Source organism: Phyllostomus hastatus, unplaced genomic scaffold (assembly GCF_019186645.2).
Source record: "Phyllostomus hastatus isolate PE091 unplaced genomic scaffold, TTU_PhHast_1.1 phas_contig_17, whole genome shotgun sequence".
Classification (NCBI taxonomy): Eukaryota; Metazoa; Chordata; class Mammalia; order Chiroptera; family Phyllostomidae; genus Phyllostomus; species Phyllostomus hastatus.
In genome coordinates, this window is record NW_025333664.1 from 30,536,363 (window position 1) to 30,545,377 (window position 9,015).

The following is a 9,015-nucleotide window of genomic DNA, read 5'->3' on the forward strand; positions in this document are numbered from 1 at the left end:
GTTAACACATTTGCGTTCCAAAAGCAATGCTTTTAACTTCTGTCCCATGGTCAATAAAGGGGCTAAATCGATCTATAAACAGTGTCAGATGGTGTCTCACACATGGCACTTAAGAAACCTTACTCTTGATAATGCCTTGACCTCGGGGCCCCCTGATCAGGCTGTCTGGGTGATACTGAACAGGGAGGCATCAAAGAAAAGGCCTGTGCGGTCCTGTGAGCCTGACAGCCGCCTGGTCTCCAGGAGAGGGTGTTGAAGACAGGGCAGGCATGGAACTGACATGGACACAGCACTTTCAGTTCGGCTTGTGGCATGACTGGGAGAAGCAGATTTCTGGCTCACTTTTTTCCTTCTGGTTCCATTTCTCATCCCACATGAATTTCAGTTTATCTAGAAGCTTTGCACTGGGTACTGATGGAGTTCAGGGGTGCCTTTCAAGGAAGCCAAAACAAGGCCAGTTTAGAGCTAGGGAAGCTCAAAGTAGTCTCTGAGGATGACAGGGTGATCATCTGTTGAGCAGAGCAGCATTTTGATGTCCTGCAGACACTGTTGGTTCCCTGGGGGTCCCTTGCAGGCAGTTTCACTAAACACTAAGAGCTTCTAGTGTCTCTGTCTGAGAGTATTTCATGGCCCCCAGCTGTGTTTGGAAGGCATGCTGGGAAACTCAAGAGCTACTGCTTCAGGAGGGGTGTTAGTGAATCAACACCCCACTGCTTGCTCCTCTGTGCACAATTCTGAGGTGTGTTTCATAGAGCCTTTCAGGGGCCCCTCAGTGGGACTGTGCCCACAGTCTCCTGCCACAACTGACTCACGGACACACTTTACATTGATTTTCTTTCCCTTCCTTGTCTCCCTGATCCACTGTCTCCCTTTTACTTCCTGGGACTTTTCTCAAATAAATAACCTGCACTCAAATCTTTTTCTCAGGACCTGCTTTGGGGGAAACCTAGACTAACAACAGAGTCAGATAAAAATTCAGTTGTCATATCAAAAAGAATTTAAATGACCCTTTAAAAGCTCTATTTTATAAAAAAGAGCTCTATCTTATAAAAGTTGGCACCCCTGGGCCTTGGTTTGAATTCCCCAGAAGCAAATCTTCACACAAGGATTTCACTGCAAATTGTTTATTTGGGGAATAATTCCAGGAAATGCTATTAGGGGAGTAGGGAAGGGAGGCAGGGATGGGCTGGAAGATATAAAGGGGGTATTATCAAGCCAGTTACTACTGTGGGCAACATAAGCCCAATTTTGAGGAGGCATCTGGAACACTGTAGGACATGTCTAGGGGTTGTCCTGCCCAAGGGGTGAGGAAGGCTGAGTGTTGATCTACCAACTCTGAATCTTCAAGGGATTGGGGGGTACTGTAGGGATAATTCCCAGCACCTCTGGGCTTATTGCACTCAGGTTGATCATGATCTTGTGGCCAAAAACAGAAGCTTTGGGGAGAAACATCTCAGTTTGCAGTGAGCAGCCTGTAAGGACAGAGATAAATGCTGAGAAACTTGGGAAGGACATCAAAAAAGCCTCTGCTACACATGCTGAGACTTTAAAAACCTACAAATTTATCTCTGAAAGAGGGAAAAATGCAAAGGAGTCACTTGTTCTCTCATTCAATAAATGTTTACAAAACCCTTCCTATGTTCTAGTACTGTAGAAAAATGTGGGAAAGATTGAGTTTGCATTGCTTTTGGTAGACTGTTGGTGTGTGGATATTTCCTGTAAATGGTCCATGGTAGCCAGCATGAAGGGATGACTTTTAATCCTAATGTGACTTCTCAAAGCCTGGCTTCCTGAGTTCATAGGCTGTCACGCAGACCATGGGACTAAGAGTTAGGAGACTTGTGTTCTAGTCTTGATTCTGTCCTTAGCTAGCTATGTGACCTAGGAGGAGTTATGTTGCCTCCCAGGACCTTGATTTCCTAGTGCTAAATGAAGGAGCTGGCATACAATAGTGCCAAGGATCCTTGTGCTGAAGTGGATGTGGTGGCAGCACTATTTGTGTTGTGTGGGTCACTTGCTGTGAGTAGCCTCTGGTCTGGAGGCATTTCAGGTCAAGGGATGTCTGAGCTGGAAGAAGTTAGAACTAAAAACTTATTTTTATAATTAAAAGCAATGAGGTTAGGGAAGCAACATGTCTTGTGCAAGCTCACTCACCTAATTATGGGGCAGAATTGGAGCCAGGCCTAGTTTTCTATTGTCCAACTGATGCATCTTTCTATTAATATGTGAATCACACTTTTTGTGATAAGTTATAAGGAATAAGGCTTTTGAGATGGTAGACTAATAGCTGAAGGACCCACTTGATCCAAAGTGATCATGATCTTAAGACATTCATGTTTAAGGGCTTAAACCAAATCTCAGAGGCTACAGTTTCTTAAAAATACTCTTCTGCTGAATTGGTTCTGTGCATTGCCTAATTAAATTCCCAATCCACTATATTGGGATTGCTATCAAGTGGAAGAGGTAGACCAAACAAATGAAAAAAAAATATCCAACTTATATATATCTTACCATGAATGCTTGTGTCAATAGATATCACCTGTGTTATTTAGCCTTGGTTGGAATAGATTCAAGATGGTAGGTTGGTGCCCTGGCTGGTGTAGCTCAGTGGGTTGAGTGCAGGCTGCAAACAGAAGGGTTGCCAGTTTGATTCCTGGTCAGGGCACGTGCCTGGGTCCCCAGGGGGGCCATGTGAGAGGCAGCCACACATTGATATTCTCTCCCTCTCTTTCTTCCTTTCTTACCCTCTCTCTAAAAATAAATAAATAAAACCTTAGAAAAAAAGAATGTAGGTTGGTGATAGGAATAGGCCAAAAAAGGAAACAGAACTACAGAAAGAACTGGGGGATTCCAGCCTCTTTAGAATGTGAAAGTAATTTAGAACCTGGAGATGTCCCAGAACTGCTGCTTCCTGTGTCAACTTGCTGTGTCAAATTGGTGTCTTGATTTCATTCAGTAAATGACCAGCTAGGTGATGAGTTTAGGCAGGTGATTACAGGGTGAATAATAGGTATTATACAAACTACCATCTATTATCTGGCATGATCTTCATGTGCTGTATCGTGTTCCATCTGAATAAAATTTTAAGTGCTGGGAAATCCAGCATAGTAAAAGTCCACCATAGACTATTGTGTGGTCTGTGGACCAGCATCATCAACATCACTTGGGAGCTCATTAGAAATGCAAAATATCAGTCCTGACCTCAGGATGACAGCACTGGAATCTGAATTTTAACAAGATCTCCTGGGAATATGTATGCATGTTAAAGTTTAAGAAGCACTGCTGTTGACAAGAAGTGCTACTTAAAGCAAGTGGGTACTTCCTTGAGTGGAATCACTGAAAAAACTCTCAGCCAAAAATAGACTTCTTAAGGAGATCTTGCAAACAAGTGGAAAAACTGAAGGTAATTCAAATAATTAATGCAATGATGTCATGCTTAGTGGTGTTGTGAGCTAATATTGAAACAATGTTAAACCAAACATGTAGCTTTTAAGAAAAACCTGCTTCAGTTTTTTTTCATGTATGAACATATGGGAAGATGTTATTTATAGTTATACTTTAGTTAATTCCACAAAGAATAAAAATATGTTGTTATTAGGCATAACAGTTATTTTTGTAGAGAAAAACACCAGACACTGTTCAAGGGCTTTTGTGATTTCCAGCCAGTGTCTTCAGACTGTGCATGAAATAGAAGGTATGAAACCCATAAAATTCCCTCCTTGTCTTTGAACACACAGAGATAATCCTCAATCTTGGTTCTAAAACATCATCAGCATTTATTCAAAGGAATCATTAGATATTTGTAAGGTATAGGGGTTAAAGTTGGCTTTTTATTTTCAAAGACTATTGAAAGAATCATTTACAAAACAAATCTTGACTAAATACATTTTGTTGGGAGAAGTTGTTTAAATTTTTAAAGAGAACTAAAGATTTGAGAAACATCTTTTCACTGGCAGCGTTTAACAGAATAATTACAAACCATTTCTTAATATCCATACAATGCATGCAATGCTTCTTGAGGGCTAGGCTTGGAAATGGCACATTGTCATTTCTCTCGTTTCATTTGCCAAAGCAAGTCACACGGGCCAATCCTAGATTCAAGGGGTAGAAAATAGATTCCCAACACTTGAAGGGAAAAGTTAATTACTAAATCACATTGCATGGTAGAGGAATAATTGGGAGAAGTTTTGTAATCCCTTTATAACAGCAGAGAAGGGTGATTGCTGTAGTAAAAGGAACCCTAAGTCTCAGGATTTTAACATAATAAAGTTTTATTTCCTTTTTCTATTCTTTTAAATTTTGTATTTTTACTGATTATGCTAGTAGAGTTGTCCTGAGTTTTTTCTCCCCTTTCTCCCCCTCATCCCTGCACCCCCTCACCTACCCTCCAGCATCCCCACTTTAGTTCATGTCCATGGGTTGTGCATATAAGTTCTTTGGCTTCTACATTTCCTATACTATTCTTAACCTCCCCCTGTCTATTTTGTGCCTACCTATTATGCCTTGTATTCCTTGTACCTTTTCTCCCTATTCTCCCCCTCCCTCTTTCCACTGATACCCATGCGATCTCCATTTCTGTGATTCTGTTCTGGTTCTAGTTGTTTGCTTTGTTTTTGTTTTTAGGTTCAGTTGCTGATAGTTGTGAGTTTGTTTTCATTTTACTGTTCGTATTTTTGATCTTATTCTTTTTTTTTAGATAAGTCCCTTTAACATGTCATGTAATAAGGGTTTTGTGATGATGAACTCCTTTAACTTGACCTTATCTGGGAAGCACTTTATCTGCCCTTCCATTCTAAATGATAGCTTTGCTGGACAGAGTAATCTTGGATATAAGTCCTTGCCTTTCATGACTTGGAATACTTCTTTCCAGCCCCTTCTTGCCTGTAAGGTTTCTTCTGAGAAATCAGATAATAGCCTTATGGTAACTCCTTTGTAGGTAACTCTCTCCTTTCTTCTTGCTGCTTTTAAGATTTTCTCCTTATCTTTAATCTTGGGTAACTTAATAACGATGTGCCTTGGTGTGTTCCTCCTTGGGTCCAATTTCTTTGGAACTCTCTGGGCTTCCTGGTCTTCCTTGAAGTCTACTTCCTTTGTTAGCTTGGGGAAGTTCTCCTTTATTATTATTTTTTCAAATAAGATTTCAATTCCTTGCTCTTCCTCTTCTTCTGACACCCCTATGATTCAGATGTTGGAGCATTTGAAGTTGTTTCAGAGATTCCTAAGCCTCTCCTCATTTTTTTAAATTCTTGTTTCTATTCCAGTTGGATGTTCTTTTCTTCCTTTTGTTTCAAATCACTGCTTCACTATTAGTTCCCTGTATATTTTGCTTTATTTCACTTTGTGTAGCCTTCATTTCTGCCTTCATTTTGCTATCAAGCTCAATCAATTCTGTGAGCATCCTGATTACCAGTGTTTTGAACTCTGCATCAGACAGGTTGTCTATCTCCTAGTTGCTTAGTTCTTTTGCTGGAGTTTTGATCTGTTCTTTAATCTGGACCATATTTTTTTGTGTTACACACCTGATACATGGTAAGGGGTGGAGCCTTAGGTATTCACCAGGATAGGGCAAGCCTCTTTGCTGCGTTGTGGTGCTGTCTGTGGGGGGAGGGGTTAGAGAGGGAACAATGTTGCTTGCTGGGCTCTCATCCCACTTTCTGTCACTTCCCTCTCTTCCTACAAGTGGATTGTGCCCTTTCAGATGCTGATTTGCAGGTGGGTAGGCTTGTGTATGTTATAGGATTCTGTGGGCCCCTCCAACAGACTCTCATGTGAAACTGGGAGTTTCTCCCACTGCTGAAACTCCCACAGATTTTTACCACCAGGGGTTCTGAGTCTTTAGCTTCCTGTGCTGAAAACCAGAGTTTTGTGGTCTATCTCGCTCCCCACTTTGTTCCTTCTGGCTTTTCCACACACAAATGTGGGATCACCTGTGCAGTCTGTCACTTTGCTTTGCCACGGTTCTCTCTGCTCCCCCTTCCAGTCTGGATGAATGTTTCTTTAACTCCTTGGTTGTTGGACTTCCATGAAAATGATTTTCTGGCAGTTTTGGTTGTTCTTTGTTTTTAAATTGGTTGGTATCCTTCTTCTGGTTGTGAAAGGAAGTGAAGCATTTCTGTCTACACCTCCATCTTGGCCAGGACTGACAAAGATTTATTTCTTAACTTTATTGCAGTCCAGTAGGGGTGGTGAGGGTGTGGGGGTTTTGGGGTGTGGGGGCGGGGCTATGCTCCACCCAGTAATTCAGGAACCTAAGTTCCTTCTATCTAGTTGCTGTGCGATCCAAGGCTATGGAGTCTTCTATTGTGTTCTCTGTTTCCAGCTAGTAGATGAGGAAAGAGAACAACTATGTAGCAGGATCATCTGCTTCTAATCATCCCCACCTTCAGGTGTCATACTTATTGCTCTGCCTCTTTTCTGATGGCAAGAACCTGGTGACATGACCCAATCAAATGACAAGGGAAGTTGGGATATGTGGTCTAGCTGTGTTAGGAAGACAAGGGAAAATGGTTTGTTGAACACCTAGCTGGACTCTGCTACAGGTGCAGGCTGTGACTTTTTCCAGGTGAAAATGTTAATGACTGATGCATCTGATGCATTTCAAAATGTTAATGACTGGGGCTGGAACCTGAGTCTTGGCCTCTCACCTTCCTCCCTAAATGACATGAGCTTCAGCACCTACTCCTGGTTCTCCACAAATTACCAGACCCTGGTCTCTGTGTAGTCACCTACCCAGCAGTGTGGCCAGTGTCTATGCAGGTGCCAGTGGCTTGGATTCCTGTGTTCCATTCTGTTGGCATGCTGGACAGCTGGGTGTCTGGGGGCTTGGCCATGGGGATGGCCAGGGGTCTGGAGGACACTGGGGACATCCAGAACTAGAAGAAGACTATGCAATGCTTGAATGACCACCTGGCATTGTACCTGGGGAAGGTGGGAAGCCTGGAGTCTGATAATCAGATTAGACAACAAAATCCAGGGAGCCTGGAAAAGAAGGGACCCCCCCCCAATCAAAATTTATTTCAAGACCATTGAGGACCTGAGGGCTCATGTCTTTGCAAGTTCTGTGCACAATGTCTGCATCATTTTGCAGAGGGATAATGTCCATCTTGCTGCTCATGACTTCAGAGTCAAGTATTAGACAGAGATGGCCATGAGTCAGTCTGTGAAGAGTGACACCAATGGGCTCTGTAGTTCACTGATGACACCAATACCACTAGGCTGCAGCTGGAGATACATATCAAGGCTCTCAAGGAGGAGCTGATCTTCATGAAGAAGAACCAAGAGGAGAAAGTAAATGGTCTACAAACCAGATTGCCAACTGTGGGTTGATTGTGGAGTTGGATGCCTCCAAATATCAGGATCTCAGTAAGGTCATGGCCCACATCTGGGCCAGTATGATTAGCTGGCTGGAAAGAACTGAGAGGATCTAGACAAGTAGTGGTCACAGTAGATTGGGGAGAACACCACAGTGGTCACCTCACAGACTGCTGAGATAGGAGTAGCTGAGATGACACTCACATAGCTGAGATCTACAGTGTAGGCCTTAAAGGTGGACATGAACTTGGTGAGAAATCTGAAGGGAAGTTTTGAGAACAGCCTGAGGGAAGTGGAGATGCACTATGCCATGCAGGTAGAACAACTCAACAGGATCCTGCTGCACCTGGAGTCAGGTGGTTAGATCAAGGCAGAGGGGCTGCATTAAGCCTAGTAGTAAGAGGCCGTGCTGAACATCAGGGTCAAGTGGAAGGATCACCACCTACCACTGCCTGCTGGAAGAAGGGGAGGCCTTTGATCTTAGTGACATCCTGGACAAGAGCCATTCCATGCAATCCATCCAAAAGACCACCACTTGCAGGACTGTAGACATCAAAATGGTGTCTGAAGTCAACAACAGCAAACTTCTGAGAGGCATTAAGGCAGCAGAAGCAGGGCACCCCTTGGAGGTCAGGTGGCTTATATAAAGTTCAGAGATCATTGAACATTAAAAAATGTTGCATGACACTGCAGGGAAGACAAAGTTTTGAAAGACAAGGTCATAATCAGGAAGGAGAGACAGACCCAGATACCTATGTAAATACCTGGGATATGAAGCCAGAATCTGGGGAAGGTTTTGAGAGGTTTTTGGATGAGCTGGGCATTCTGTAGGCAGTGGCGCTTTAATAGGAGGAGAGAGGAGTGAAGGGCAAAGGGAAAGATTTAGGCCGCAGGGGAAAATGGATTTGTTTGCTTGTTTAACATTGTTGCCTCTAGTGGGACCTAATGTTGATGCCTTAATGTAGGAGGCCTATGTTAGTGCTGATCAGAATAATGTACCCCTTAGGGCTACATTAAAAAACTATGCTTGGTGTCTCATTTGCACCTTCAAAATATGCACATACATGTGTGGGCCAGAAAAGGCTGTGCTCAGAACATGCATTCTTATGTGAACTGTAGGTAATTGCACAAGCAAACAGGAAGTTGCGTAGGTATGCAGGCAGCCACCTGTTGGAGAGGTGTGTGTTGGCATGGGCCGGCGTGTGCCTTGTCCCTTTGAGTACGATTTTAAAGGCTTCTGCTGAGGGCAGGGAGGGAAAGAAAGCAGGCCTCTGGGCATCTGCTTCTCTAACTACAGCTGTCGTTTGTCCTTCTCAAGGTTTCCTTTCTGGGCAGGGCCAAGTTCAGAGTGTGTTATTTGTGGCTATAAGAAAATGCCTTTTCAAGGTCTTTCTGGGAGCACTGATGCAGGGTGCTGTGGTCTGAAACTTTGTGTTCCTGAAATCTACATGGTGGGATCCTAATGCCCAATGTGGTGGTGTCAGAAGGTGGGGCCTTTGGGTAGTACTTAGGTCATGAAGGTGAAACCCCACAAATGGGATTAGTGCTCTTATGAAAGAGGCCCAGAGAGCTCTCTAGCCCCTTCCACCATTGTGGAGACACAAGAAGAGGCATGTGACCCATAAGAGGGCCTCACTTGATCACACTGGCACCTGATCCCAGACTTTCAGCCTCTAGAACTGTGAGCAATAAATTTCTGTTGTT